At 34.9% G+C, this 15,000-nt stretch overlaps 1 protein-coding gene across 1 annotated transcript in view; it reads left to right on the forward strand.

Annotated features, from left to right (window-relative positions):
• Window positions 1–15,000, forward strand: part of LOC137616948 (uncharacterized) — an 84,277-nt gene that overhangs the window by 2,258 nt on the left and 67,019 nt on the right. The window lies entirely within an intron of this gene.

Genomic DNA, 15,000 nt, shown 5'->3' on the forward strand with positions numbered 1-15,000 from the left:
CTGCATTAAGAGATTCTTCCTTCAAAGTTTACCAACGTATTCACTCATGTCAGTATAACAAAAGCATAGTTTATCTTTTCTTTCCATTTCCTTCTTGATACAACTTCCCTTCACTTGTGTCTCATTTCTATTTTCCTCCCAGTTCCTCCTTTTCCTCCCTCTTAGATCCAGTTTATGAATCTCTTGATTCCCTGCCCTAGTGGGTGGGTATTGCATCAGCGCACCTCACAAGCACACTGAAAGCTCACATTACTCCAAGGTCGTGGCAGCGTCCCATTGGCCCCTAGCCAAACCCGCTTTCTAGTCTTCTAATCTTGTAATTTACCTCTGATTCTGCATCCTTTCTTTCTTCTTCGCGTCGAACTTCTATCAACTGTTCCATTACGATGCAAAAGATGGGGTTTCCCTTGATAACACCCCAGAGAAGAACACCCTCTCCTGCCTCAGAGCCGGCCCAATTGGTCTATACTCACAAATCCAGTTCTTGATTCCTTGCATAATAGAACCAGACATGTTTGTTTATGCACATTATCATTGCAGGGGGTAGCTCTTCTGGCTAAACACAGGCTCCTGCAAAGACTTTGTGTGTTAGGCGTCTTGGGTGTACAAAACACCAAACCAATGACCCTAGAGTCAGAGAGACAGAGGTTCTTTCCCAGCCCTTATGGGCAGACAGGGCCCCCTGTGTAGACGTAATGTGTTAGGCATCTTAAGTGTGCCCCTCCAAGGAGTTTAGAATCAGGGAGAAGGTAATTTAAGGAGGGAACTAAGGTTCGTTGAAATTGGTTAAGTAGTTTTTGCGTAATGTTATTCACAAATAAGAAAATAAACTAAAAAATGAATTGCAATTTATTTAATAATGCTATTATTTTCAGAATACTGCTGCATACTTGCACTTTGATGTACTTTATCAAAAACGTTACAGATTCATTCGTGGTCATCCAACATGACTACCAATTTGGGTCAAAATCGGTACAGTAGTTTTTGTGTAAGGACATTGCGACTATTTTCAAAGTACTGCTGCGCACTTGTACTTTGATATACTTTATCCAAAATGTTACAGATTCTTACATGGGTCATATCCAATAAGTCAACCAACTGTAGTTCTTGTGTGAAGTTGCTTGCAAACAGACAAACAAACGGATACATAACCTTTGCAAATTCTCCAATTGACTGTACAATTGCATGTATATTCGCATGTATTACTTCCTCGTTGTTATCTCATTAGTGTTAGTACGGTAAAATACTCCCGGTTCTTATCAGTTATGAGTTGGAAATTCGTATATACTAAGATAAGGGACAAATAATAGGGACAATGATGGAATAGAATATTAATGATATTTACTTAGAAAACTGCTATTGTTATAGTGATGCAATTTAAAAAACGATTTTTTTGTATATGGTCGTAATGCTATATTTCACAGAGAATATGGAATAGTATTTTAGTGCCCTATATTTGTTAAAACGTGGTGTTTTTTGTGTGATAGTAATTATAGTAATAGTAGTAGTAATCATAGAAGTAGTAGTTGTTGCATTTGTAAAAACAATAATAACAACAACAACAACAATAATAATAATAATAATAATAATAATAATAATAATAATAAGTCTTTCTCTTTTGTAGAATGATCACTGGAGAATTTTTTCAGGCCATCTCTCTCTCTCTCTCTCTCTCTCTCTCTCTCTCTCTCTCTCTCTCTCTCTCTCTCTCTCAACTGACGTCCTGTCACGTGTCTCTAGGGTTTTAAAGGTTGCAAAATGGAGTCCGGAGCCACGAAGCTTTAAATAGATGTAAAAAAAGGAATGCGGGAAATATAAAATTCTAGATGTAAAAGGGCACAAGGTACAATACATATTAGTAATGATTATATATTCAAATTATTATTATTATTATTATGATTATTATTATTATTATTATTATTATTATTATTATTATTATTATTATTATTATTATTATTATTATTATTATAATCTAAGCTACAACCCTAGTTGAAAAAGCAAGATGCTATAAACCCAAGGGCTCCAAAAGGGGAAAAATAGCCCAGTGAAGAAAGAAGACAAAGAAATAATTAAACCACAAGAGAAGTAATAAACAATCATGATGGGAAAAATAGCCTAGTGAAGAAAGGAAACAAAGACGAAAATACCCCACAAGAGAAGTAATAAACAATCAAAATAAAATACTCTAAGAACAATAACAACAATAAGTTATATCCTTCAGATATAAACTATAAATTCTTCAAAGAACAAGAAGAGAAATAAGATACAATAGTGTGCCCGAGTGTACCTTCAAGCAAGAGAACTGTAACCCAAGACAGTGGAAGACCATGGTACAGAGGCTATGGCTTAATTTGAAATGATACGTGAATTACATTTCCTATTAAAATTGTTAATTTTTCAAACACAAGATAAAACAGACAAGGTCACCAAAGAAACGTTGGATTGAATCATCTTGATAAGGTTTCGACGCAGAGGAGAGTCGTAATATGAAACCATGCTGACTGGTTGAAATTTGACTCGCTTTTTCTTTTCTTGTGAGCATCCACGATGTTATTATCATTTTTATTATTTTCCAGCTGAAGAGGCACTTTCGAAATAGTGAGAAAGCTCCTGCATTTTTCAATATACAAAGTATATAACAGTGGATTTTTAATATCCAAAATTATTATTATTATCATTATTATTATCATTATTATTATTATTATTATTATTATTATTATTATTATTATTATTATTATTAGCTAAGCTATAACCCTAAGTGAAAAAGCAGGATGCTATTAGCCCAAGGACTCTAATAGGAAAAAATAGCCTAGTGAGGAAAGGAAGAAAAGCAAATAGATAAATTGGAGAAGTAATGAACAATTGAAATAAAATACTTTGAGAACTGTAACAGTATCGAAATAGATTTTTTCAAACATAAAATATGCAGAGAGACTTGTCAGCCTGTTCAACATAAAACCATTCGCTGCAAGTTTGAAATTTTCAAGTTCCACGATAATTAAGAAATAGTAAACTTTGAACTTTTGTATTATTTTGTGAAAAATGATGCAAGTAAAATAGACAAGGTTGTAAGAGAATTATAAGACCAAGGGCATTTGGTTTTATAGTTACAGGTTATTTCATCTTCATCCCATATTCATATCATCATCATCAACAGCTGTTGCTAGTGCATTGCAGGGCAAAGTCCTCAGACATATCATTCCAGCTGTTGCTAGCATATTGCAGGATAGTCCTCAAGACATATCCTTCCAGCTGTTGCTAGCATATTGCAGGAAAGTCCTCAGACATATCTTATCAGCTGTTGCTAGCATATTGCAAGAAAGTCCTCAGACATATCCTTCCAGCTGTTGTTAGCATATTGCGGGATAGTCCTCAGACATATCCTTCCAGCTGTTGCTAGCATATTGCAGGAAAGTCCTCAGACATATCTTACCAGCTGTTGCTAGCATATTGCAGGAAAATCCTCAGACATATCTTACCAGCTGTTGCTAGCATATTGTAGGAAAGTCCTCAGACATATCCTTCCAGCTGTTGCTAGCATATTGCAGGAAAGTCCTCAGACATATCCTTCCAGCTGTTGCTAGCATATTGCAGGATAGTCCTCAGACATATGTCACCAGCTGTTGCTAGCATATTGCAGGAAAGTCCTCAGACATATCTTACCAGCTGTTGCTAGCATATTGCAGGAAAGTCCTCTGACATATCCTTCCAGCCGTTGCTAGCATATCGCAAGAAAGTCCTCAGACATATTCTTCCACTACGTCTGTTTATGGTCTTTCTATACCAGTCAATGCACAATAATTTTTTTTATATCTGTGAATTGAATAGATCGACTGTAAGGCCTAAATTCTTTCCCATTCTCCGACCACAAGCATCGTGATTGGCCGCCACGTTCTCACAGTTGATACATATAAACATAAAAATAATAGTAATAAAACAGATTATAGGTAATTATGATACTTTGATTTTGACCCGCGTGGCTGGCGTGCGCAGCGCATCCCTGTACAGAGGAGTAACGAGATAACGTAGATTTGCGAGTGAATTGAGCCACAGTGGAGCAAAGACATAACGTAGATTTACAAGCCAAGAGAGCCACACCGGAGCAAGGACCATTTTAGTGGTGGCCAAGTCACGATGCTTGAGAGCGGAGCATGTCAATGATTCTGGAGCCCCAGTTGATCTCAGCGGCAAAGTAATAATAGTGATTATAGGGCAATTTTCGATTCCAACGACAGCTTATCATAATCAGTGAAATGATTTCCTTGCACATCAAAAGACAATATCCATAACATTGAACAAATAAAATTTTGGGAATATATTAGAAAATAGTAAACTTTCATTATTCCTCATTATAGATTAATTAGTAATCAATTCTATTGAAATTATAAGTCTTCGTACTGTATTTCAATCGATGTATTATAATTGTTAAAACGCATTACAAATGGAGGAGAGGGACAAAGGCACAATGTATTTCAAATAGAAATTGGGGTAAATTTATAATGAAAAAACCATCCTAGATGCAATGTAGTCAGTCAACTGTGGATGATCGCAACCAAGGAAGAGGTGGACTAAAATATAACTGGGAAGTCAACCAACGTCTTTAGGAACAAACACCTATGAAAAAATGTGCAGTGAATATACATATACATATACATACATACACATGCATATATATATATATATATATATATATATATATATATATATATACATACATTTATATATATATATATATATATATATATATATATATATATATATATATATATATTGTACATATTCATGTATATGCATACTTTTACATAGACATGTATTCACCTATATATCAACATTTATACACATACATATAAATATATATGTAATACATGAAATTTCCCAGACACACACACACACACACACACACACACATATATATATATATATATATATATATATATATATATATATATATATATATATATATATATAATGTATATACTCATATTTGTATATAATGTATGTATATATATATATATATATATATATATATATATATATATATATATATACATATATATATATATATATATATATATATATATATATATATATATATATATATATATATATATATATATATATATTATAATGTCCTGAGCCCTGGACAGGTAAATATATATGTGATCTCTTAATTCAGTGCCATAAAATCATTGGACTTTTAAGAGTATCATGAGTTTCAAAACTTGTTCAGAGAGATCATTGATCATTGAGCTCTCTTAAACGTCCCATGACTTTAATAAATGTGGATAACGTCCTTGCCTCGTGATCGACATACTGGGGTTCAAGTCCCGCTCAAACTCGTTAGTTCCTTTTGGTCACTGCAACCTCACCATCATTATGATCTGAGGATGGGGTTTTAGGGGAACCTATAGGTCTACCTGTTGAGTTATCAGCAGCCATTGCCTGGCCCTCCCTGGTCCTAGCTTGGGTGCTTTCCTTGGTCATAAGACAGCCAGCCAGTCGGGCTGTCATTAAATTAACAGGGTCCCGTCTAAGGGAATTCTCGCTTCAAAAATGTAAAAATTCCTTTAATTCCTTTTTATAATAACGTGTAAAATGTAAAGTTCCGCTGTCTCATTTAACTACAGGCATGGAACACACACACACACACACGCATATATATATATATATATATATATATATATATATATATATATATATATATATATATATAAATATATATATACATATATATATATATATATATGTATATATATATAAATATATATATATATATATATATATATATATATATATATATATATATATATATATATATATATATATACTCACAAATTAAAGCGCTATGGCAAGAATAATGATGGGAATAACAATAAGACACAGAAAAGAGCAACGTGGATACGAGAGCAAACTAAAGTAGACGACATTCTAACATATAGGAAAAAGAAATGGACATGGACATGTCATATAATGAGAATGACAGACAATAGATGGACATCAAGAATAACCGAATGGATCCCTAATAGATTACAAAAGAAGCAGGGGAATGGAAGAGAAGACGATAGATTGACGAACTACGAAAGTTTGCTGGTGTGGACTGGCATTGAAAGACCACAAACAGACGTGAGTGGAAGGACATGTCTGAGAGGCCTTTGTTCTGCAGTGGATTAGCTATGGCTGATGATGATACTATTGTATATATATGTTTGTGTGTACATGCAGAGAGAGAGAGAGAGAGAGAGAGAGAGAGAGAGAGAGAGAGAGAGAGAGAGAGAGAGAGAGCATGGCACTCGGTGCCATCCCCTTTACCTTAAAGTATTAGAGGTGGTATGTGTGCCATCTGGCACTGTGGCACTTCCGCTTGTGTGCCATAACCTATTTTGCACTCCATGCAAGCACTCTGGTGATGTGGCGTTTGTGGCGTCCAGTGGGAGGTCGACGGAAAGGGCAACTTGGAGGACTTTACCACAAGAAGAACAGAGGGACAACTTTTAAAGTTCTAGTCAACACAGTTTGTGGAAGATCTGTTTTAATGTTGTTACTCTTCATTACTGGTCTTGTAGTTCATTCATTTCCTTGTTTCCTTTCCTCACTGGACTGTTTTTCCCTGTTAGAACCCTTTGGCTTATAGCATCCTGTTTGTACTACATGGGTTATAGCTTAGATAATAATAATAATAATAATAATAATAATAACAATAATAACTAGAGGGGCACTAAGTAGAGCGAAGACCTCCACCGCAGCAGATTATTAATCAAACCTGTTCCTCGAGCTTGACCTTGACCTTTGACCTTAACATGTATTAATAGGCATGGATTATCATTCACTCAAATATGAACCAAGTTTGAAGTCTCTGTGACAACGATGTCCAAACTTATGGCTGATTACGGGAATTAGACATTTTGCTTGACAGTGACCTTGACCTTTGACCTTCCCAAATTAATTCCAGAAATTTTCATTACCCTACGATTAAAATTGTGGTCAGGGAGCTGTTCACAAACACACACACACATGCAAACACACACAAACAGGGGGTAAAACATATCCTCATTTGAACTTTATTGGCGGAGGTAATAATAATAATAATAATAATAATAATAATAATAATAATAATAATAATAATGCTAAAAACATATGAAAAAGAGAAAGCTAGTCCGTAGACTTTAGTCAAATGTTGACCATCTTCATTTACATTTTATATTCTTAGAGACTCTTTGCCAAGGTACACTCATTGATTGATTGCATACGGCACCTTCTAAACTGAGCCCACCCCCCTCCCACCCCTTCTAAGCCCCCCCCCCTCCCACCCCTTCTAAGCCCCCCCCCCCCCTTTACCATTCCCTCCTTTGTTAATGAAGATAACGATGTTGATAGGACTGGAGATGTTTGGCGAGTTCGCTTATACTGTCTTTTGTTCCAGTTTCCCGTGACAGGAGACGATCTATAATTGCTCCCCATAATAGAGAGAGAAAATGTGTGTACATATATATATATATATATATATATATATATATATATATACATATATATACAGTATATATATATATATATATATATATATATATATATATATATATATATATATATATATATATATCACTAGCCAAGCTACAACCCTAGTTGGAAAAGCAAGATGCTATAAGCCCAAGGGCTCCAATAGGAGAAAAATAGCCCAGTGAGGAAAGGAAATAAGGAAATAAATAAATGATTAGAATAAGTTAACAATAAATCAATCTAGAAACAGTAACAACGTCAAAAACCGATATGTCATATATAAACTTTAAAAAGATTCATGTCAGCCTGGTCAACATAAAAACATTTGCTCCAACTTTGAACTTTTGAAGTTCTACTGATTCAACTACCCGATTAGGAAGATCATTCCACAACTTGGTAACAGCTGGAATAAAACTTCTAGAATACTGTGTAGTATTGAGCCTCATGATGGAGAAGACCTGGCTATTAGAATTAACTGCCTGCCTAGTATCACGAACAGGATAGAATTGTCCAGGGAGATCTGAATGTAAAGGATGGTCAGAGTTATGAAAAATCTTATGCAACATGCATAATGAACTAATTGAACGACGGTGCCAAAGATTAATATCTAGATCAGGAATAAGAAATTTAATAGTCCGTAAGTTTCTGTCCAACAAATTGAAATGAGAATCAGCAGCTGAACACCAGACAGGAGAACAATACTCAAAACAAGGTAGAATGAAAGAATTAAAACACTTCTTCAGAATAGATTGATCACCGAAAATCTTGTAAGACTTTGTCAATAAGCGAACTTTTTATGCAGTTGAAGAAGACACAGACCTAATGTGTTTCTCAAAAGTAAATTTGCTGTCGAGAATCACACCTAAAATTTTAAAAGAGTCATACAAATTTAAAGAAACATTATCAATACCGAGATCCGGATGATGAGGAGCCACCGTCCTTGACCTACTTACAATCATACTTTGAGTTTTGTTAGGATTCAACTTCATACCCCATAATTTGCACCATGCACTAATTCTAGCTAAATCTCTATTAAGGGATTCACCAACCCTAGATCTACATTCAGGGGATGGAATTGATGCAAAGAGAGTAGCATCATCTGCATATGCAACAAGCTTGTTTTCTAGGCCAAACCACATGTCATGTGTATATAGTATGAAAAGTAATGGGCCAAGAACACTACCCTGTGGAACACCGGATATCACATTCCTATACTCACTATGGTGCCCATCAACAACAACTCTTTGAGATCTGTTACTTAAAAAATCAATAATAATGCTAAGAAACGACCCACCCACTCCCAACTGTTTGAGTTTGAAAACAAGAGCCTCACGATTAACACGGTCAAAGGCAGCACTAAAATCAAGGCCAATCATACGAACTTTCTGACCACAATCAAGGGATTTCTTTACAGCATTGGAGATTGTAAGAAGGGCATCACATGCTCCAAGGCCTTTACGAAAACCAAATTGCAAACTAGGGAATAGATGATTACCTTCAGCAAACCTATTAAGACGTTTTGCCAGAAGACGTTCAAAAACTTTAGATAATATGGGAGTTATGGAAATTGGGCAGTAATCAGTGGGATTTGAGCTACCACAAACACATTTACATAGAGGAGTAACATTAATAATTCTCCAACTAGTGCTAAAAGCTCCTCTTCTTGCTAACTTGCGCAAAATAACAGAAAACTTTGGAGCTAAGAAATCTGCTGTCTTTATAAAAAACAAAGGAAAAATGCCATTTGGGTCTACACCTCCATAAGCATCAAGGTCCATCAACAGAGCTTTAATCTCACGAGATCGAAAAGCTAAACTAGTTAGTTTAGCCTCAGGAAAACAGGAATGGGGAAGTTCAAGTTTTTCATTAATCTGTTTACTGTCAAAAACATCAGCCAACAGGGTTGTCTTTTCCTTTGGATCGTGAGTGACTGAGCCATCTGGTTTAAGTAAAGGAGGAACTGCTGCAGATTCAAGGGTAGACCACCATTTATGTTCCTGAGTTGTACCAGAAAGGGTTTCTTTTATGGTTAAATTGTACTCCTTTTCAGTTGAGGCATAAACTCTCTGAGCAAAAGCTGGAAGCTGAGTATAGTTGTTCCAGGTCAAATCTGATCTGTTACCCTTCCAAAGATGATAGGCTTCCTGCTTCTCCAAATAAGCACGTCTACAATCATCATAGAACCATGGTTTGTCCTTCACTCGGTACCTTAGCACACGAGAAGGGATACGCCTATCAACTATGTTGACTAGATTCTCATTCAAAGGGACAACGGGATCTACACTACTATATAATTGTGACCAATTCAAGCAAAAAAGATCATGCAAAATCCCATTCCAGTCTGTTTGGGATTTCATATAAATTTTACAAGAGTATGATATATCAGGGACAGGCTGCTCAGTCTTCACTGCTAATGAAATCAAAGCATGATCAGATGTCCCGACTGGAGAACCAAACTTACTAGTTATAACGCAAGGGGAGTCAGTGTATACGAGGTCCAAGCAATTACCAGACCTGTGAGTAGCTTTATTTATGATTTGCTCACAGCCTGATTCCGAGGCAAAGTCTAAAGCTCTTAAGCCATGGCGATCGGTAGGAGAGATAGAACTTAACCACTCCCTATGGTGAGCATTAAAATCACCAACAAAGACAAAAGAAGCCTTTCTATCATCTTCTTGTATCTTAGCCATAATGGTAAGAAGACAATCGAAGATAGAATCATCCATGTCTGGATTCCGGTAAATGGAACACAAATAAAAGTTGTTATGCCTGCCACAAACTTTTATTACCTGAATCTCATGACATCCACATTGATAGCAGGACTTATGAGAAGCAGGGTACTCGGTCCTAATATACACCGTTATTCCCCTGGCCCTAGGGATGGCATCACGCTTCAACATTATTGGCTTCTTAAACCCAGTTATAAGGAGCTCAGATGAGTGCCTCATATTAGAAACCAAAGTTTCTGAGCACAGAAGAATATCATACTGTCTGGACGCAACTCTAAGGTCTTGGATATTTGCATGAAGACCACGAATATTGCAATACAGAAGACGACATTGACGAAATCTAGGACGTACTGGTCTCGGATTTCGCTCAATGTCTCCAGACAGTATAAGAATTAATAGAAATAAAAAAAGAGACATCATACTTAAAAACTAGACTAACAGGAATTATAACAAAAACAATATGTACAGAATATATATATATATATATATATATACATATATATACTTACATACGTACATACAGTATATATATATATATATATATATATATATATATATATATATATATATATATATATACATGTATATATATATATATATATATATATATATATATATATATATATATATATTTACATGTGTATATATATATATATATATATATATATATATATATATATATATATATATATATATATATATATATACCCAGACACTTGTTCTTTAATACATAGGAGAGATATTATTATTATCATTATTATTATTAATATTAGTAGTAGTAGTAGTAGTAGTAGTAGTATCAAAGCTACACCTCCAGTTTGTATAGCAGGAACACCACAAACCCAAGGGCTCCAACAGTAAAAAATAGCCCAGTGAGGAAAGAAAATAGATATTACTGAACATAATAATATACACGTACATGATATGAAAAGTGTCCCTCACTAGCGAACTCTGTCGACTTCCCAGAGCTCAAGTTAACATGCTAAAACTCATATAAGTCACGAATGCTCATATTTAATTGCATTTTTATTGCTGGGGGTCACTAAACGGGGCGCTGTCCAGGGCTAGACTCGTTTTAGATTTATGAAGTAAAAGTCACATACGTTAAACAGGAATTGGAAAGATAGTAAGTGGGAATAAAGGGCAGATTAGAAGGCCGATAAGTAGTTGCAAAGATATTCTATTATTGTGACCTGTAGATACGTCCCTGCAGTTCGAGTCCCGCTCATGCTGGATGGTTTCTTGTAGTGTCTGTAACCTTGCTATCCCTGTGAGCTAAGGATGAGGAGTTTTTGAAGCCTATAGATCAACTTGCTGAGTCAATAGCAGCCATTTCCTGGGCCTCCCTGGTCTTAGCTTGGGTGGAGATGGGGCGTAGACATTGATCACATGTATACAGTATATGGTTAGTCTCTGCCATTCATGAGCGGCCATTTTACCTTTAATTTATATTCTGGTGCTCCCAAAGAATACATCATTTTCCAATTTTCTCTTCATTTAAACATAATTTATAACATCGGGAACATACATACATATATATATATATATATATATATATATATATATATATATATATATATATATATATATATATATATATATATATACTGTATATATGTAGACGAAAGTATTAAGTCCAATCAAGTCTTTTCACTTTCGTTGCTATAATACATATTTCATGATCATCATCTGTCAACTTTCGTGATATATATACATATATATATATATACATATAAATATATATATGTATATATATATATATATATATATATATATATATGTATATATATATATATATATATATATATATATATATATATATATATACATATTTCTCCAGTAAGTCCAGAGATTCATTGAACGCAGAAAAAAGGGGGAAGGCTACAGTAAAGAAAAAAGACTTTTGACTTCTTCATTAGAATATAATGTTTTTACGTCCAATGTTCAGTTAGTAAAGTTGATATGAATTAAGTTCACAGAAGCCGAGTCAGTGATCAACTCATGCCTAGCGACCCTTGGATTATTTAAGTGACAAAAGGTCAATGACGTTAGGAGTCAATCCATATGATAGAAAAGCTGTACTAGTCAGGCCAAACCCCAGGTATGAATAAGGACACGTCTGAGGTCTTTGTCCTGAAGGTGACTCAGAACTGCTAAACTTACGAAATGTAAAATGCCACTTTCTCTAAAAAGAAAAGCATTTAATTAGATGGTCCTACCAGTTTAAACTCATGCATCAGAAACTTGGAGCCTTACTAAAGCCTTAGAACATAAGCTAGTTACAACTTCAAGAGCCATGGAAAGAATAATGATGGGAATAACAATAAGACATAAATAATGAGAATGACAGAAAATAGGTGGACATCGAGAATAACAGAATGGGTCCCTAAGAGATTGTATATGAAGCAAGGGAAGGAAGAGAAGACGACAGATCGACGAACTAAGAAAGTTTGCGGGTGTGCAGTGGCACAGAGAGACCATAAACAGACGCAAGTGGAAGGATATGTCAGAGGCCTTTTTCCTGCAGCACTTGTTATCATAGTTGTTGTTTATATATATATATATATATATATATATATATATATATATATATATATATATATATGCGTGTGTGTATATGTGTACATCTGTGCTTGTGTACACACATACACACGTACACAGAGGGTGTAATGGCATGCGATAGCTCAGTCAGGTTTAATCACCCTGACATCGAAGGTAAACACTGTGTAGCAGTGAGGGGTCGGGAGTGTTGTTGTTGGGGGGGGGGGGGGGTGTACCTGAGTACTCTAATCGATGGAGCGTTTCGGGTCGGACCTTTGGCTTCTATCTGCTGAGTCATCATCAGCCATTACCTGGTCCTCCCTGGTCCTAACTTGGGTGGGGAGGGGGCTTGGGCGCTGATCATATGTATATATGGTCTATTAGATTTCATGTTGAATTCCCCCATTAATTATTTAAGATTATATATAATTATATATGATTATATATAATTCTCTAGGAATTAATCACGGATTTAAAAATGTTCTTATATTCTTCAAGAATTAATCAGGATTTTCAAAGAAATCTTTATAAATCCTAAATTTTCCTTAAATTCTCTTGAATTCCATTAGAATTAATCAGGATTTTCAAAGAAATCTTTATAAATCTTAAATTTTCATTAAATTTTCTTAAATTCCATTGGAATTAATCTGGATTTTCAAAGAAATCTTTATAAATCCTAAATTTTTTCGAAAATTTTCTTAAATTCCATTAGAATTAATCAGGATTTTCAAAGAAATCTTTATAAATCCTAAATTTTCTTTAAATTTTCTTAAATTTCTTTAGAATTAATCTGGATTTTCAAAGAAATCTTTATAAATCTTAAATTTCCTTTAAATTTTCTTAAATTTCTTTAGAATTAATCTGAATTTTCAAAGAAATCTTTATAAATCTTAAATTTTCCCTAAATTTTCTAAAATTCCATTAGAATTAATCTGGATTTTCAAAGAAATCTTTATAAATCCTAAATTTTCCTTAAATTTTCTTAAATTCCTTTAGAATTAATCGGGAATGTCCAAGACATTCCTATAAATCTTGAAATTTCCTTAAAATTTCATTAAATTCCTCAGAATTACCCAGGCTTTTCAAAGAAATTCCTATAAATCCAAAATTTTCCCTAAAATTCCCTTAAATTCACCAAGATTTTCCCATATACCAACAATTCCTCACGATTCAATTAAAGATTCACCTTCCCCATGAATCATCACAAAAATTCCCAGCATATTTCCCTAACAAATTCCAAAGATTCCCAAATCGATCAATCATCTGAAAGTGTTGACTATCACGACATTCATAAATCAGTTTCCGTATTCAAGGAACCTTATTTGGGGAAGAAATAGGGGTATAACTATTCCTTATTTAGGGAAGAAATCGGGGCAGAACTATTCCTTCTTTAGGGAAGAAATCGGGGCAGAACTATTCCTTCTTTAGGGAAGAAATCGGGCCAGAACTATTCCTTCTTTAGGGAAGAAATCGGGACAGAACTATTCCTTCTTTAGGGAAGAAATAGAGGTATAACTATTCCTTCTTTAGGGAAGAAATCGGGGCAGAACTATTCCTTCTTTAGGGAAGAAATCGGGCCAGAACTATTCCTTCTTTAGGGAAGAAATCAGGGCAGAACTATTCCTTCTTTAGGGAAGAAATCGGGCCAGAACTATTCCTTCTTTAGGGAAGAAATCGGGGCAGAACTATTCCTTCTTTAGGGAAGAAATCGGGGCAGAACTATTCCTTCTTTAGGGAAGAAATCGGGGCAGAACTATTCCTTCTTTAGGGAAGAAATCGGGGCAGAACTATTCCTTCTTTAGGGAAGAAATCGGGGCAGAACTATTCCTTCTTTAGGGAAGAAATCGGGGCAGAACTATTCCTTCTTTAGGGAAGAAATCGGGCCAGAACTATTCCTTCTTTAGGGAAGAAATCGGGGCAGAACTATTCCTTCTTTAGGGAAGAAATCGGGCCAGAACTATTCCTTCTTTAGGGAAGAAATCGGGGCAGAACTATTCCTTCTTTAGGGAAGAAATCGGGGCAGAACTATTCCTTCTTTAGGGAAGAAATCGGGCCAGAACTATTCCTTCTTTAGGGAAGAAATCGGGGCAGAACTATTCCTTCTTTAGGGAAGAAATCGGGCCAGAACTATTCCTTCTTTAGGGAAGAAATCGGGGCAGAACTATTCCTTCTTTAGGGAAGAAATCGGGCCAGAACTATTCCTTCTTTAGGGAAGAAATCGGGGCAGAACTATTCC

The sequence above is a fragment of the Palaemon carinicauda genome, chromosome 23 (genome assembly GCF_036898095.1).
Source record: "Palaemon carinicauda isolate YSFRI2023 chromosome 23, ASM3689809v2, whole genome shotgun sequence".
Lineage (NCBI taxonomy): Eukaryota > Metazoa > Arthropoda > Malacostraca > Decapoda > Palaemonidae > Palaemon > Palaemon carinicauda.